Source organism: Symphodus melops, assembly GCF_947650265.1.
Source record: "Symphodus melops genome assembly, chromosome: 4".
Lineage (NCBI taxonomy): Eukaryota > Metazoa > Chordata > Actinopteri > Labriformes > Labridae > Symphodus > Symphodus melops.
Genome location: NC_136694.1, coordinates 3,418,166 through 3,437,098, shown reverse-complemented (window position 1 = coordinate 3,437,098; position 18,933 = coordinate 3,418,166). Strand labels below are relative to the sequence as shown.

The 18,933-nt window shown below is 44.4% G+C and overlaps 1 protein-coding gene across 1 annotated transcript in view; it reads right to left on the bottom strand.

The window, feature by feature from the left end:
- Positions 1 to 18,933, bottom strand: part of plxnb1b (plexin b1b) — a 103,640-nt gene that overhangs the window by 46,319 nt on the left and 38,388 nt on the right. Inside the window, exon 3 of the mRNA XM_079342561.1 lies at positions 16,962 to 17,088. The gene's annotated coding sequence lies outside the window, so the exon portion shown is untranslated. The remainder of the gene's footprint in view (positions 1 to 16,961; positions 17,089 to 18,933) is intronic.

The following is an 18,933-nucleotide window of genomic DNA, read 5'->3' as shown; positions in this document are numbered from 1 at the left end:
TTATTAAAGCAAGTTTCTAATTAGTGACAGGATTGTGAGCATAAACACACAAACTTGCACACACACACACACACACACACACACACACACAAACTTACACACACAAACTTACACACACACACAAACTTACACACACACACACACACACCCATTCCTATAATGAGAAGTCCTCCTCTGCACACTTTAACAAATAAACACACCCCAAATGCCCACATACATGCGCACACACAGACACACACACACACACACACACACACAGGACAGTGGATTAATGTGACCCTTCAAGGCTTTGAGTGAACGCAGCCATCTGCAATCAGTCACTGCCTTTACATCAACAAACAGTGTTTTTAACAAAGGATGCTTTAGCTGCTGAGAGAGTGATGGTGTTCAATTACAGAAACGCTGAGCGGAAACATCCTCCTCCTGTTTCTACGCGACACAACTGTTGCTGCTGTGATATACGGCGTCCGTGTGGACAAGAAGGAGCGACTTTGAAACGCCGACGAAACAAATGTTCACTGCTGTCCTTCTGGATTCTCAGAACTTGGACACAACTACAGCCCAAAGCCGTTTCCAGACCACTGACTGACTCACAACGCGCTGGCTCCCAACGTTGCGTTCATTAATGCACACAGCAAATAAATAAATAAATAAATCTTTGGGAGTCATGGTGTTGCAAGTCTTTGTTTGCATCATAAGTGATTTTTTTTCTCAACTCAGCACCTAAATAAGTGATGTGTGTGTTTGCTCTTAAGCTAAATCTACGTCTATAGAAGTTATTAATTAAACATGGATGTAGTTGCTGTTGACCAAGTTTCTTTAATAAACACTGTCAACTTTCATCAAGCACAACAAGCCTCTAACTTGCATGTAAGGAACATTATTATCACCTTCTTTGACAGCTTTGTATTAAACAACAACTCCCATGAGCCTCTGCTTCACTCTGTACGACGGAGGAGCCAGAGAGCTGGAGCAGATTAAGATCAGCTCGTTGTCGGGATTTGAGCAGAACACTGTTGAATCTTAAAAATTCAACCAAAACTGACCCAGTTCACCCGAAGTGAAAGTGAACTAGTTAAAGCTGCTGAATGTTTCATCACCGTTCGAAAAACATGTAGTCTTTGTTTCAGGGTGTGTTCATGCAGAAAATGCAGAATGGGGAAAACCTCCTTAGCCTGGTTTTCGCTCCAATGGTTACCCTAAATCGCCTTTTTTTGAGGGAATATTTTCCAGATAACAGTTCCAATTTTGTTGCATTTTCAGAGTAGTTAAAATGATACCATGAGCGAACAGACCGAGTGGGAAAGTTAGGGCTGATCCCCCGATGTGTGAAATTAACCGATTGCCTGTACTGTGTTTGTTTCATGACTTCTCTTGGTGTAAGAGTAATTTTCTCTCGTGTCTGACAATGAAAACAAGTCAAAGTTTGTTGAACAGGCGACTCCCTCTGCCCAATAAAAACCTCTTCTCTGAATCAGTAGTTGGGCGTGCTAGATACCAATAAACATCGGCCACTGACTTCGCTTTGCTGCTGATACCGATGTTGAACAGACGCATCAGAGCACCCCATAATAAAAAATTCTATTGTACGATTTAAAATCTATCATCTATTTTTAAAACTTAAAAAAAAAAATCGATTTGTTTTTTCTTATTTCTTTCTTCTTTCTTCTTTATTTCTTATTTTACCTCAGTAGAATGCCAATCAGAGCAACAAGATCTTCAGCCAGTCTCTAAGATGATCCTGAAGTGTGTTCTCATTCATAAATAGAGCAATGAATCCACATGCATTTTGAATCGGACATCTATTCTAACCAACCCGACCTCTAACCTCAACATAACAGGTGAGAGGTGCTTTTCTCTTTGTGAGGAAGTGTAATCATTTCCCTCTGATTAGTTACACATTAGTGACGCGTAACTTACACATTACTTTTAAATCCCAGCAATGAATCGTCCTCTTCTGCAGACGGCGGCTGTGCTGAAAGATTTGTCCTGCTCTGCCACGGAGTCTCTGCCCCTGAAGGTAGCTCTTTATAGAAGCTATTAATAACAAACTCGGTTGTATCTTCAGAGCGGCCGGATCACTCGGCTGACCGCGTGCTGACAAACTTCGCTTCCAGAGATGTTCGGGCTGCAGATTAAACCTGCACAGCTGCTCTTTAAGAAGAGGGAGATTTCTTCATTTCTTATAATGGTATCAAATCAAAATCTGAGAGTGGACATTACAAAAGATTCTCACTTTAATTTTTCTGACGTTCTCTGCAGCACACGAGCATGTTTTACAAGACAGGTGCTCACCTCTCATTTTCAAATCCTGACTCTCTCAGTTTCTTATTTTTCATCTCGTCTTGTACAGACGCGGCAGCTGTGCTTACTGTACTGTGTGTCAGTTGGTGAATTCCCTCTCTCCGGCCTGGACAGTCGGCTGGCCGGCTGACAAGAAGTTATTTATAGAGAAACCCCCAACAATGGCTGCCCGGCTAAAAGAACACATTCCTCCTCGGCTGATGAACTTCACGGAGAGGAGGGAGGAAGAGGAGGAGGAGGGCAATCATTACCCTGCACTCTTCTGGAAAACGTCTAGAAGTTCAGACACGACAGTCCCTCTGATGAGGCCCTTTAAAGGAATGAAGTGTTTCAGTGACATGACAGGGGGGGGGGGGGGGGGGGGGGGGCTTCTCTGGACATGTTTCAGTGGTCAGTGGTTTAGCGGCGGTGGGGGCAGAAGACACTTGTCAATGCAGAGGAGCCGGGTGGGTAAAGGAAGTTCTCATGGTTGTTAAACTTTATGGCCCTGAAGTAATCGTCCTGGGGTGACAGAGGTTGAGACTGGATACAAGACAGGACGGATATCCGGATCACCTTCAGGACGTTTGGGTGGAACTCAGAAGCTTTGCCCAGACGTGTGCTGCACTTCCTTTAGCCTCGTCATGAATCAGAGTTTCTGTCTGGGTGTGGACGCTTAATGTTCCCCGAGATCACAGACCTGTGATTCATGCAGAACAGAGTAAAACATTGCCTTGACACAATATTTATTGGCTAAATCAAAGTTGCCTCACATGTAGGTTTGGCAACTTGGCGGAAAAAATAAAACAGCAGACTTCTAATTCAAATGATGTATGGATCCATGATTTAATGTTTCTCTCATAAAGGCTGAACTGGAGCCATGTATTTTATGTTATTCTTAAATGTCTTCACTTTTTTGTGTCAATTGTTATTCGGCCTTGTTATTGGCCAATGTTGTAAATTGTGATTAATAATGTTGCTAGCTGATGCTAAAACATATATTTAAAGGCATCGATTGACAAAAAGACACCTGCACAATGTGAAATAAAATAACAATACAAATCTAAAAAAGGCACATACTAAGCAGCCCCCATCTTTAAAGAAGCAGAAGATTCAAAACATTCAGTGAAACAAAAGAGAAACAAAGCTAATCAGACAGGAAGGATCTCGCTGAGCAAACGGTCCGCTGAGTCATGACATCGTGACGGAGGGAGCGTCTGCGGGTGGAATTAGATGTTAAAGGGCATAAATGAGTGCAAGTATCTGGTCATCGGGGCCATCATTATAAACAGTCACAACTGCCAGAGAGGAAGCTATTAAAGTCGGTGGACTTTATCCGGATCGTAACTCAGAGGCAGACAGGTGCGGCTGGCAGCAAACACATCATAAAGTATCTACAGCGGCACGAGCGATAACTTCTGAAAGCTCTCGAGTGGAGAGGCTGAAATGCTTCAGGGTTCAGTTATAACTCATGTCTCTCCTCTGGTGTTGTTCAGCTGTGGGGAATCCGTTTCACTACAGGAGCCTTGAAACAGAAAGACGAGGCAAGTCGAGACAGAAGTCCTCCCTCCGTGAGACAAACAGCCAATGACCGATCAGCTCGGTACCAAGGTAGCTACACAAAGTAACCATCAGAAGTGACTAATCATTCACACACTGCTAACAAGGCAGCGGGAGCAGGTTGGGGTAGGTAAGAGACGACTTACTCTACCAACTGAGCTACAGCTCATTTAAAAACAGCAGCAGCTGTGCTCAAAGAAGTAGAGAGACAGAAACAAACATCACATTAAACAAAGACTTGTGATCAGAATATCTGTTTTTAAATTCAGATGTCAGTCGAGGTTGTTGGCCGTTACTCCGTGCAGTAAAAAGAAAAGTGGATCTACTCTCAGCACAGCAGAGAGGACAGTGGACCAAACTAAGACCTGATAAACATACAGTAATGTCAAACGTCTTTTTCAGCAGCTTGGTATGATTGTCCCCAAAAAGCAACGTGGACAGACTTCATTGATCCTAAAATATGAGCCAACACATCTGTGATCCTGTGTTTACTACATGCCATTCACCACAGAGGTATGTGTGTGTATGAGTAAGTGTGTGTGTGCGGACGTGCGTGTGCGTGTGTGTGGTTGCAAGCGCCTCAAATCTAAGTTTAAAACCCTGTTGTTGAGGTCAGTCAGTGTGGACGGCAACAGTCCAAAGGAGACATTTACACGGAGCAGACTGAGTGGACATGCAAACACTCATTACCAACGTGAAACACACTCTGTGTTTAACTGCTTTCAAGTCTGAGCGGTTGAGAGGGCCGGGGGGGGGGGGGGGGTTTAAAAGACAACATTCAGTCCCACAGACAGCAAGAGTCTGGCGACCAGGTGAGGGGGGTCATCAGACAGGGGCGGAGCTTAACTGCCATGATAAAGTCAGACTGGGCCTTAAGGACAGGGTAGATAAACATTAAAGAGAGGGGCGCAGACCTTCTTGGGACTCTGATTTTTTTTTTTTTTTTAAAAAGGAGCACAACTTTGAAATAAGAAGGAAGTCGACCTCCAGCAGGAGGCGATGAACCAGGACTCTGCAGCAGACTGAAAATCGTCGGGGTCTTTTCAGTGAATAGCTCTGCTGTTCCATCAGAGCTCCACTGGGCCGGAGAGCAGTAATCCTGAGGCAAACGAGCCAAACACAACCTTTGACACTGGTCTGCTCTGTCCCACTAACTCAAGCCCTGCCCACAGCACATCGGAGCCTATTTTGGACACAAGTGTGTGTGTGACCACCGGGCCTTTTTGGGCCCAGCGGGTTCCTGTACTGAAGAACATCCCACAGACTGAGCCATTTAGGACCAGTTATCTGCTATAAGCTGCACCGAGCTCTGCAGGACCTGGGACCTCGTTTCATGAGCTGCTACTGTGTGTTAACATTAGGTTGGAAATGTTTTGCTGGATATTCCATGATCACATCAGGGGATCAATTCACATGTGTGGAGGCTTATTGTTAATAAAACAGCGCATTGAAACAATCATCCAAAACTTCAGAGAGCAGAAATAACACCTGCAGAGAACAACTTAACATGAGACGTCACACCTCAGTCCAAGCATGTACAGAAGGGACGTACCAGCAGAATATACGAGTCATGTGTTTCTACTGAGGAGGCAGACAGATCAAATGTCCCGACAGCACAGTAACGGACATTGCATCACATCGTATATGATGTTGTATCGTGACATAAAACATCACCTGTGTGTTTGTGACACAAAGCATGAGCATGTTAGTTTAACCATCGAACCACCTTCAGAGTTAAAATGCATCATTAGTGGAAAAAAAACAATCAGCTTGTCAAGTTTTCTACTTCATAATAATTAATCTGAAACAATCATACTTTACCTTCAATAGACTGAGTTTAAATCCACAGCTCCTCAGACTCCTGAGGATTATCTCTATCTTTATAGCCAGACATCACAGAACCTAACGAACGAGGCACGATCAAAAGGAAAGACTAAAAACACTTCAAGCAGAAGAAGCCAACACACTGCAGGTCACTGAGACAAACATCAGGACTTTACAGCTCCTGGAAGCAGACAGAAGCTGCAGCGTGTGTCGGTGCTATCAGGTGTGATCACGCTCATACAAACAGCACAAAGTCACTCAGTAGTCTGTGTGTGTGTGTGTGTGTGTGTGTGTGTGTGTGTGTGTGTGTGTGTGTGTGTGTGTGTGTGTGTGTGTGTGTGTGTGTGTGTGTGTGTGTGTGTGTGTGTGTGTGTGTGTGTGTGTGTGTGTGTGTGTGCTTTGGGTGGTGCATGTTGTTGTTTTTTCACGACGCGATCCCTTCAAAGAGAAATCAAGCTTCTCATGCTGATGGTGGCGTTCAGCGCTGTGCAAACATTTATCTGAAAGGACGCAGAAACTCCTCTGAAAGTAAGAAGGACACGCAAAGCTTTTTCCCTCCGTCATTAAATGTTCATCGCTGAGCTGCACAGCTCCGCGGCAGTCTGGGCCTCCAAACAGCTGGAGGAGGGACACACAGCTGGAAATGCAGCACGTCAGTTTGCACACACATGAATGACAAAATGGTTGAGCGGGGCTGAGAGTTGGAACTTTCTGAAACGCAGATGCTGACTGAGCTGTGATGGTTAATGGGTAAAATGCACTGAAGCTTCAGTATGAGAACAACAATGTTTACTAAATTATTCACAAGTCACCAGAGTCCAGATGCACGTTTCTATTCATACACACACCGCCACCGAGTTTGAGAATAGCCACTCATAAAACCTCCGACAAACGTCAGCTTGCTTTCTGATGCCGTCCTGACCTCTTTCTTCAGCGAGTCTGTCTTTTCTGTGTCTTTGTCGTCTCGGGACGATGTGAAAGGAAATGCAAATAAGAGCTCACACATTTGGACAGCCTCTCCTCGAAGGCATTCAGGGTATCGTTGGCTTCTGCACGCACACAAAGTGACGAGAGGTTGTTGTGTGCAGAATGAGGCTACAACTCGTCGGAAGCAAACTCAGGCCTCGAGGCGGGAAGCGCGAGTGGCTGACAGCCGGACAGACTCTTCACAAATTCACATTTGTGTCAATGGAGTCACAAGAATCGTTCGAACAGAAGAAGAGAACAAAGACGAACTTCAGGCAAAAAGAAACTGCTAAATCATCCACCTTCTTTAAGGAAATAATTACCATAAACTTTAAAGTTTGAACACTATACAGCCTGCAAGGTTTGTATAAAAATGAGATCATGTATTAGTACACGATTTTTAAACATGAAAGAATTGATGAGGGAATTCTGTTTATTTACAGCCCGTCCTAACAGCACGCAACCTGAGCGAGTCTCAGCGACACAATCAGCCTGTATTTTCCTGTATGGAGCGTCCTAACTTTCCTGTTTCTATTGTCCTCTCTGTCGCTCGCGTAGTGGGACGAGGAACGATGAAGGGTTCGCTCGCTGTACGAAGTGGAGATGGCGGTGCATAAATAATATCCACATCCCTGATTTAAATCTTTGACTTTTACCAACAACACCGGAGAAACACTTTGTCTCCCTGTGAGCCGTTTTGTTAACGATCCTCTGAGCGTTGTGTGAACAGCTCGACCTTCAACACGAAATCACGAGATGTCACATTGTTTGAAAGGAGGAAGTGAAACATTTCGTGGACGCAGCGTGTACAGAGCATGCGACGTACATCTCTGGCGTGCCGAGAGGACGAGGAGTAAATCTGACCAGGGAGGGCTCCTGATATTCTAATATTCAAAAAGTCATTTTTTATTTTTAGGTGTTCATCTGACTATTATTTTGTCTTTTTTTCCATATGAATTTAATTAATCCCCAGTGAATTCTGGATTGTGGTTGACTTGAAATTAGTCTTTTTTTTTTTATTATTTGTTGATCATATCAGATGGTTCACTATTGTCAACCACAGCACTCACACCCTGGTTTCAACATAAATGCCTCTACACGAGGTGCTTCCTTCTCCACCGGCTCCTGCAGCCAGCTGGGTCTCACCTCCGCCCGGGTGTCTCTCTGCCTCACCAGATAAAGTGCTGGTTCAGGGCTTGTAATTCAGCCGGTCTAACATGCTCTGAAGGCACACTCTCCTCTTCTTGATGCTGTGTGTGAGTGAGTGAACAAAGCCAGAAGCTGCTCCATATTCATGACTGCAGTCACAGGAGAGGGACCAGACACACACACACACACACACACACACACGCACACACACAGCCCTCAGGCCATGACAGCTTGTTAAGGCTATTTGGCCTTACAGTACAGGATTTCATACAGACGGCACAGTAGTGACTCTGAGAATTTAACCGGCGGTGTGATCGAGAAAGTGTGATCGCTCGAAGTTTCCCAGCAACGGCGAGAAAGACGGAAACATCCACTTTAAAAGTCTGAGTGTGCACACGCTGATCTCCATCTGCAGACACTCCCATCCAAAGTCTCTCACCTCCTTTTTAATGATCCGGCCAAACTCTCTCTGAAACACATATTCAAATGAGATGATTTACTGCCCAACTCAGAATAATAAAAAAAAGACTGCTTAATGAACTCCACCCACAGAGAGCCAGCTCTCTCAGAACTCGGCACAGAGCCCGTTACCACACATTATCAAAGCTGGCTGCAACAAAGACAGACTCCACACCAAAGAGGCTTCATGCATCAGAGACCGTCTTGTCTTGTCTGGATGTGAGATAATAATTGGTCCTTTTCTGCAGGTATTTGTGGTTAAAATTTGGGATGATGATTTTTTTTTTATTAATTTTTTTTAAATAGGCCTTATGTGCAGTGGTTAGCGCTGTTGTCTCACAACGATTGGTTGCAGGTTTGAATCCTCGTCTGACAGGAGGCTCTCAGTGTGGCGTTTGCTAACATGCTCGTTAGGTTAATTGGTGACTCTAAATTGGCCGTCGGTGTGTCTGCAACTCTGGTCACTGAACATTTTAAAATGCAGTCTAATTATCTAAATTGGTTTTTCAGCAATTTGAGTAGCAAAATAAAAGTTTAAAAAAACCCTCAAATACCACACTGCATGTGTGAGAGAGTTTCAACAAAACAGGAAAAATGAGAGTGTGTCAAAGGTCACTTCCTCTGGCAGCATTAAACTGTCATTTTAATGGTAAATTTTTTTAAACGTTGCTCGACAGTAAAGTTATTAATTATCTGGGATGATCCTCTGTCTGCAGAGCAAGACGCCATGGCTGCACATTCATTGTTAACGTCTCCTGTTTCCCCCCTTTGAAAAAATGTTTTGGGTCCTTCAATGAAGTAGGCTGACATTGATCTGCAGACACTCGAGAGTCTCTATTATCATTCCCTCTCCAGCCGGTCACTGTGGCATTAATATTTAAGGAAGGAGACACAAAAGGCTGTCAGCTGGAAGATGCTCATAGACTCTTCAAGCTCCCGGCTGTCCTGCTAAAACACTTTTTTTTTTCCATCTACAGGACATCAAAACAACTTACTCTTTATCTATGGACTTAAACTTCTGAACATGTTGGATGTCTAGAAACTGAAAAGTGTTGGGGGGTTTTTCTACAGATAGGAACTTGTCCTATTTTTAAATCCTTTGAATAATCAGTTAATCATTACATTTTAGACCCTTACCCCCCCAAGCTAATCATCTAATCTAACATCCACATCCGGTAACTGCTGGTTAGGACAAACTGGGATTTACTATTCTTAAAAACATTGGGAAAAAAAACACGACAAAGTCTTAGCTGAGTGACCCAGAGCTTCTACAGTGACCATAAATCAGGAGGGATGGGGAGAAAGACAAACAACTGGACTGAACATTTTGCTTGTGGCACAAAAACAAGTTATTTTTACAATTAGCTGTGAATGGAAGGGGAGCCACGCAGCCAAACAGGGACAGATGGATGTGATCGGAGGATGGAAGGAGTCGCGTTTGCCTCTGGGTAAACTCTCCGGGGAGACACGGAGTGTTTGTACGAGCAGCACAAACACAATACAGAGGAAGTGACCACATGGGCATACATGAAAACAAACAGACAGACATGAGAAGCCTCGTCGTGGGTCGAGAAGGAAGAGCAAGAGTTTGGGGGATTGTTTCTTTGATGAGCCTTCTGGAGGATTGTTACCTCTGATCTTCTTGCATATCTCCAGGGGACGCTTCCGAGAGCGAGTAAAAGTGGAGTTCATTCCCAAACATTCTCTCTTTCCTCACTCACGTTGAAGCATTTCTGTTTTCCACCATCTACATGTAATATAATAATTTCAATAACTGGTAAGTGACGAGCATCCCCACCACGACTCGATTCATCTCAGAAGTATGAAAAGTGTTTGGCACTGGATGTTAAGAAAGACAAGCAGCACACTGAATGATGCATGCCCAACTTATCAAGACCACCTGTTTTAAAATGAGGCAAAGCTCAGTCCGATCTTTAGTCCTAATTTAAACCGAAAGCTGCTGCAAGTAAAAGAGAGTGAAAGAGAGTACATTTCAAAAATACACAAAGAAGACATTTGGGTGCAACTGAGACAGTGTGCAGGAGTTTGGTCATCAAAAGCAAGAAATTATCCAACATTGTAAAGCCGTGGACTTGTATTTCTTCCACTGTGGAATCAACAGGTAAATTCATAGATTTTTTTTATAACCATAGTTTTAACAAAATCATGACAACCTACCCTGAAAGCAAAAAAATAAAATAAATAACTTTTACGACATCAAATTGATTTAAAAAAAACAAAAAAAAAAACATGAAGTGGATGTTTTGCAAAGCATTTTATTTTTCGGCCTCCTCTCTGATGACGTGCATCACTGACTTGAAGTGTAATGGGTCAGATTAAGATGCCGCGCTGACAATCTGTGCAGCTCGTCTCAGCTGACTGTTAACATTCAACAGGTAAACTGAGCAAGGTGTCCATGAAGGTGATAATTCAGAATCAGGAGCTTTCCCTCTACATTCATGAGCAAAAACGTTTAAAAATGTCCAAAGACACATCGCTATCTACGATATGCAACAAGAAAAAACAAAAAGGGTGTATTACGTCAACTGTGAAGAATCAAAGCTGATCCAGAGTAAAGGCAGCAAACATTTTCACTCAGGCAGCTTCGTAGAGAAATAATGAGATAAACAGTCGAGGACCCTCAAACATCTTCACATGAACTCTTGACTGATTCACTTCTTTGTCCTCAACAGGAACCAAGGAGGTCTACCAGACAGCGAGGACTGATTTGGGACAGATTTAAGTTTGTTTAAATGACGAAGAAAGAACCAAAACAAGAGGACATTTACAGCTCCTGGACACGATGAGTGACGCTGCTCGAACCAGAGCTGGTTGAAGGATAAGCCTGAAACATTGAACAACCATTAGGAAAATTCATTTCCTACTGACATGGTACTCACCTCTGAGCACGCAAACACAATACACCCTCTCTGTCTCTAAAAACAACCACATTAATCCTCTTTTCCTTGCAACACTGCTCTTTTTCTGAGCAGCGTTTTTAACCTGGGGATAATCTTAACGGCTGTGTTCTTGAAGGAAGGGCAGCAGCGGTGATTTTGCAAAGCATGGACAGCATGCTCTCATAGAGGGGAAGGGCAAACCTGTAGACACACACACACACGCACAGTTTGGCATGTATAAAGGCTCCTTTCTGTGCCTGCCTGGGCAATAACAAGGGCAGCGCAGAGGGAGTGAAGGGTAAATGTTAGTGTGGCGGCTGTGTTGTCTGCTCCTCTCTCAATGCTCTGTGTGTGTGTGTGTGTGTGTGTGTGTGTGTGTGTGTGTGTGTGTGTGTGTGTGTGTGTGTGTGTGTGTGTGTGTGTGTGTGTGTGTGTGTGTGTGTGTGTGTGTGTGTGTGTGTGTGTGTGTGTGTGTGTGTGTGTGTGTGTGTGTGTGTGTGTGTGTGTGTGTGTGTGTGTGTGTGTGTGTGTGTGTGTGTGTGTGTGTGTGTGTGTGTGTGTGTGTGTGTGTGTGTGTGTGAAACACCCCCCTACACAAAGAGCCTCTTTGTCGTCCCATGCTCCTAATGCTGCTTTTCCATAGTGTGGCCTGCCTTCATAAACATTAGGCGGCGTGTTGCTTATGGAGCCGTGCTGTTGTATAACATATAAAGGTGAGAATGAGGCTGTAAAAAAGTTTGAAGACCGCTGCTGGAGCTTTTTCTTCTTTTTTTTTTTTTTTTTTTAAACTTAGACTGCTGAAGTGTCTAGAGTGCAGTAAAACCTGAATGAGCTTCTCAAAGGCAGAACCTTAATTAAAAAAATAAATTATTGTCTCGTCAAAGTTGAGGCGGCCACTCTGCAGCATCGACGAGCCGTGAAGCCATAAAGAGAGTCCGACATTCCCACAGCTGTGATAATGCTGTAAGTGTGCACCACTGATCGGAGCCTCTTGGTTTCAAAAGCAAAGCTAATGCTGAAGTGCCATAAACCTGCACTCTATGAATGTCCACAAGGGGGCGACTCCCCAGCTCGAGGAGAGGAGTCAGATTGCTTCGACAGGCTCTCAGCTAAATATAACAGTACTATTCTGTTTTCTGTTTGGTGCAACTCGTAGTCCGGCAAACACCCGCCGAGGTCACACGAGGATAATCTCCTTCCCCCTAAATGCATTCCAGTCCACTTCCACTCTCGGCCACCTCTCTTCACCAGGCTCTGTTAAATGCCGTGGATTCCTCTTGGAGGTGAGCGTGACGGTGCTTCAGAGCTCCAGGCTGCGAGGAGGAGAAACTCCAGTCCAGCAGCAAGATTTTTTTTTTGTTTTTATGAGCTGCTTACAATGCAAATGTACTCCATATTTCAGGATACGTCATGGGGGGAGGGTAGACTGTGTGTATCTGGAGTGTTAATGTGTGGGTGAATTTTAAGTATCCGTGTTCGTTCACATCGTTAGCAGAAGCCTCGAGAGCAGAGAGAGAAAGGAAGGCCACAGTTTGTCACACAATATAACACAAAACCATGACAGTACAGCGAGCTCCCGTTCAGTGTAATATAATCTTAAGAACCATGACACTGTCTGAAGCTATGAGTAAGCCCTCACAACAACCCGCTCTGGCTTTAGACCACCCTGAAAGATGGGCTTGCCATCGTGGTTTTCGGCCACCCTCTGTGAGTGTGCCAGTACGAAGCCACTGCTGTGTGGAGCAAAGCATGCTGGTCCGACAGAGCTGACAACAAGAGGAACTTCACGGAAAAGAGAGGTGGATTAAAAAAAAAAAGGACACAGATAAGAGCTGTGCACATTCCTGCAGGAATCAAGACTGCATGAATGTTTACATCCCGGCTGACAGTGTGTGTAGAGACGTGCAGAGATATGATCGCCGTGACTTTCTTTCACCTCTGCCTGTTTTACAAGCAGGTGCTTCACAATGAAGTGCTAACAGATTCAGGGGTTAGTCTGGTGATTAGGCTGCAGGGGTGCAGAGGGATGGAGGGAGGGGAAGAGACACGCCTCCTCTTCATCAGCCGTCCTTCAACACACGTCCGTCACTAACTCCAGTAACGGTTTTCTCTGTTAAATCAGGACGCTGTCAGGAGAGTCAGACATACAGGAGGCTTCAGTGCGTCTTCAGCATGTCTCACATTTTGGAGAAATTCTCATGTGGTGCAGGCGAGGGTTGGCGCCTGGAGAGAGAGAGGAGCGAGCACGCTGCAGGGGGGAGGGTTGCTCCAGAATTTTGTTTCGCATTAAGATCAAAACAACACGTATTTTGGATGCATCAAGGAGAGAGGAAAGCCGGGCAAGCACAAAAGAGCAGAAGCAGATAAACACGCCAACTTTTTTCAGCAGTTTTGACACGTGCACTCTTTATAATGTTCAGACAATTTCTAGAGAAATCCTGGTGATATGGTCGTTGACACTTCACACCTTCACACCTCACAGCGGGAGGCGATCCCTCCTGGACACGAGTGTTTAAAAGTCTGCTGCACCACAACAGAATGTCTTCATAGCAAGGCTTTTTGTAGGTTAACTGATTCACAGTAAAAGAAGAACAAACAGAAAAAACATAATCCTGCAGTGTAATCATGTGCAAGTAGTTTGTAGCAGGTCGGTGTATACAGTCCATGGTCATGCACCGACTGCAGGGAATAAACGAGCTGAATTCTCCTGATTATATCCTGCCGTCTTCGAACATCAGCTCCCTCACAATGTTTGCAGAAAACGTTATAATGAGCTGGTTTTCAGGAGTTAGGGTTAGATTCTTGTGATTCTTCAAACAAGGACTTGAACTGTTCATTCGTTGGCTGGGTCAGAATAATAATTTGTACCCAAGGGTTGACCGGGAAAAGTCTGCTTCAGCTGATTTGGCTTCTCGCTTCCAACTCATCCGGGCCAAAGACGAATATTCTTTAAAGAATTACAGACCGTGTAAGATGCGGGTGTAGCCGTTCGCTCTCCTTTTTTTAAAAGTTTGTGACAACACTTGGATGAGGGGGTTGACATTAAGTGTCTACACACTCGCACAGTTGAGTTATTCATAATAAGGAACGAGTCCGAACTGAGTGAAAGGCTGGCGAAGAGAAGCCACACGTCAGGAGCTCATTGTCTGGAGTCAGGCTGACAGCGTTTCCAACATGTCGACCGCCTTTAAAAACCAAAGCTGTCTGTGGTCTCAGCACAGCTTCCCATAGTGATATCACTGCATACCTACTGCTAGACCATAATATCCTTCTTTCAATGTATTAATCTATTAGAAATGACTTTTCCTGACTTGCACTGTTGTAAAAATCACGTATTGCACATCTGTCAACTGTAAATGGTAAAACAAGTGAATAATGAATAGCAGCTCATCTCAGAGTGACTTATCACAACTCCAGCTCTGCACACAAGTCTTGAGTTATTAAAGTACAGGTACAAGAATGCCTCTTTCACTCCCTCACCATAAATAGTTCAGCATCTCTGCAGTAACTCTCGGCATCCAGAGTTAAATGCACACGAAGGGAACATTTTCTCCTCAGCTCTCAGCCTCACCTCCTGCTGGGAATATACAGTAAAAACCTGCACCGCGCCGCACGCTGTTAAAAGGTGAGCCAGAACCAACGCGGCCTTAAATTATTTCTGTTACACGAGACAATAGGGAGTGTAAAAATTTCAAAAGGTCCTGAAAATTTATCTGTGTTTGAAAAGAGCAGGACTTGGCGTCCCGGAGGGAAGCAGCCGGTTATAGCTGCGGCTCCACGGCCAACACAATAACGTCAGTGTTTGCGCTGCTTGTTGCATGGGCAAGTTGTTAGGATTTTGTGGTTGTTGCAGTGTTCTGGGTCGAAGTTAAGTCACATTATGGTGAGTATTTTCAGCTGTGTGATGACTGACTGTTCATTGTGCATTCAGCAAATGAGAGGTTTGAGGGACTGAAGGGCTTTCATTTGAAACGAGCAGAGGTGCCTTCACACTCTTCTTCTGGCAGCTGCTGACGTTTACGGGCTTATGGCGGTTCAATGCGAGCTGTGTCTGCACCATTATTTTTTTGTGCCCATTAGCAGGCAAAATTAAGAGTAAATTAAACAAATACAGAAAAACAGTCATTTAAGTGTATGCAGCTGGATGTTTCTCACTCATTTTGCAGAGCGTACTGGGTCATTTAAGAAGAAGAAGAAGAAGATATACTTTATTGATCCTGCAAGAGGAAATTCCATTTTGACACACACACACACACACACACCCAGGCTGAAATACACACACATGCACAAACAGGATCCTGTGGACTAATGGAGAGGTGTCAGAGTGAGGCGGCTGCACACGGCGAGCGCTCCTGAGCTGGTGGAGGGTTCTGCTCCTGACTTAATGGCGCCTGGGCAGTGCTCAGGAAGTGATCACGCACCTCTCAATTTCCAGACTCGGTCTGCACCGGGCCAGATTTTAAACATTAGACACCGGGAACAACAACAGCCTGATTATGTGAAAGAGCGAAGAGAAACAGTGACCTCCAGCCAAGCAGCTGTGATGTCATGTGATTGAGTATATTATAGGCTATAACGCTACTCTGCTCGCTGCTTAGCTCAATAATTGAGCAGCTGCATGAAATCATCACAGACTAGATCAGAGCAGCTGAGAAGTCCACAGGTGTTTCCTGCTTCACGTGGCTGTCCAAAAAAGATCCTTCATTTCTAGCTAGCTTCTATTTAAGCCAGCCGAGGTCGTGGTGAGTCACCGTCGCAGTAAAGGCGGCTCGTCGACGTCCGTTTCTCCTTTGATTCACCTGAAAAGAACTTCAAACCAGAAGGATGTTTCTGTTTGTGACGTTAAAGATATATTGAGATTTGTACTTGTTGTAAATATGCAGCTGCTCTTGTTTTCTGACAGAAACAATCAGATCACATGTCGGCTAGAATCTTGAATTCATGGTTTTTTCTTTTTTATAATGCAGAGCAGTCTTAAGTGAAAGACAAAGCGCTCTGATGTGACGGCCACTTTCTTTGCGTGACATGTTTTCTGTTGTGTCTGACAAAGCTGTGCTCACTCTTCTGAAATAAAGGGTCTTTAGGGAGTCTCGCACCCTGCTGCAACGACAACTGTTCAGCAAATAAAAGAAAGCTCGCCGATGGCTCTTTTGTCTCGGTCCACTGTTTTCTACAATCATTTAAGTAACATCCTGCTTGATTCATGACAGATTTAGTCTCTAAATGATTAAACTACGTTTCAGAATATACAAGGTTTCTTTCTCATAATTTAAGAAAAAAAAATGTGCATGCTACTTCCTAATAAATATAAGGAGGGATGTTAGAAAGGCATCAAAGGGCAGAACTGGAGGAAGAAAAGGAACGTGTTGGATTTAAATCACACTTCATGGAGGACAAAGAAAATAATCCCGCCTGTATAAATTCATGCATGACTAAATTGTGTGAACATGTGTGTGTGCGTGTGTTGGCTGGTGGAGAGATATCTACAGTCAAGTCTCACATCTCCACTCATTCATCATTGCGCTCCAGACAGCACAAGGGTCAACCCTCTCCTTCCACACACACACACACACACACACACACAGCTCATTATACGGGAAGGAAGAGGATAACAGCACACACAGACGCTGCTCTGAAATCACCCGAAGCATCAGTCACATCTAAACAAGGTCTGAGTGACCCGACCTTGAGAGGCAAGCAGTGCTTTCATCTGGCCAGGAGGCAGGAACTCAGGTAGAGGAAAGGAGCCAAGCGGAGCAGCTGGGACTTCAACATCTACTGAAAAACACCCTGAATGTTTTAGTGAAGCGTCAGACTGACCTTATCCACTGTGGTCCAACGACGTGAGGACGGAAGGTTCACCCTGGGCTACGCTTTCACTGGAGGAGGGCTGTACAAGGTTCAAGATGAGAGTCGAGGGCGGCACTTCTCACGGAGAGGTCACTTCCTGGAAAAAGAACAAAGGGAGACAAAACATCATTAGTATGACGGCAATAAAATAAAATTAAAAAAAGAGATGCAAGACCAATATCAGAAAACACAGTTTCTGCATGGTGGTTGGATATCTACCTAGCAACCAATTAGCATATTGCTCTGGAACGAGGGACGAGGTAGAGAGCAGCACACAGTGAAAAGAAAAGGTTCACCTTTGACCAAATGTTTGCAGATGCAGATAATTGGAAGACAGTGAATAGCCCTCCAATACACCCAGTGATAATGAAAAGTACAAGAGCTAATAAGTTACATACATATATAGTAGATGTAGCTATGTTTATGCAGTGGAGCTTCTTTGGATGCAGAGGAACTGATCGATCTCCATCCTTTACAAGAAGTCTGTCTTACAATATGCAAAAGGTCCAGGATCTGCTTCATGGTGCCTTTAAGGGCCGGTCTAACAACGACTCATCATAATGTATGACTTTTTTTTTTTTTAATACATAAGGGCTCAGCTATGAACAAAAACAGCCTGTGTAGGATTTCTACTCCTCCCTCTACTTCAGATAAGATTGCAAAATTGCGACTTAAATGTACATTAAGCACAAATGACAGTAATCTGGAATCTGCACAGTGAATAAGAGCAGCCTGAATATTTTACAAATGCGCGTCGTTTGCGTGCGTGAAACCAGATGGGGCCACTCAAAAGCACATGTCCAAGTTAAATTTTAACTCGCACACACTCAGAGATTGGTCGCAGTCTGGTGCCTCATGTGGAGGAAGCCCTGAAGACTGAGATCTGGTTCAACATGGACGCTTACACGATCACTGATGGAACGCAGAGTCAGGTGCACGGCTGCTTGAGTACTGATAGCAGGATGAGGTGTCAGTGTGTGCGTCACGACCTCAAACACACGCACGGAGCGCCACCTCAATATGACAATGGCTGCCTCTCCGTGCAGCCTCAGGAGGTAAAAACAATATCTCTCTCTACCCTGAAGAAAAATCCATAAAGTAGTGTTCTCTTAAAGATAAACCTGGAGGGGCCACTGCTGCACCCCCACCTCCTGCTGCATTTAATGACAGCCTCAGCCAATTCCCAGTGAAACCAGTCCAAACCCAAACCAAGATGCCTGTGTGCAGACGGTGCGGTGAGTGTGTATGCGGGGGATGATTAGGAGCTGGGACAGGTCATGGGCTTGATTTATGACTCATCTCATCCGTTGTGGGGCAATCAAAACGCACCACTGGTCCCATTCTGCATCCGCATCCTCCTCCCCCTGTGGCTGGGAAAAACAGCACACACACACACGTACCTAACGTAGGTGAGTGTGTGTGTGTGTGTGTGTGTGTGTGTGTCTCTGAGGTTTGTTGGTCCTGTGTGAGCATCTCTCTTCCCTTCTGTTCCAATACAAGTGATGGACCAATGCATTAAAACACAATATAGGTGCCGCCCCAGCCCCCATCCGTCACCTACTGGTACCAACAATAACTAGTGTGTGTGTGTGTGTGTGTGTGTGCGTATACAGACAAAAAAGGCAATCACTAATCAGAGCTTCTCTAAACATGTTCATTCCCAACACGCCGAGGTCTGCCTTTAAACACCAGGATACGAATGACGGTGACACAAAGACTTGTGTACTGAATTCAAACTATTTTCTGTTTGTCTCAAATCTACAGACTCAGATTGGAGATTGATTACACTTTAACTTTGTGCTCACTATCATTTTGAGGTCAACACTTTTGTTTATTCATACTGGACACACGGATGGACGCTCGGAAAATAGAAAAAAATCGCACACCGATTCATCATAACACGAGAAGACGTATTGAGAATGTACGCGTTTATGTCCCCTGC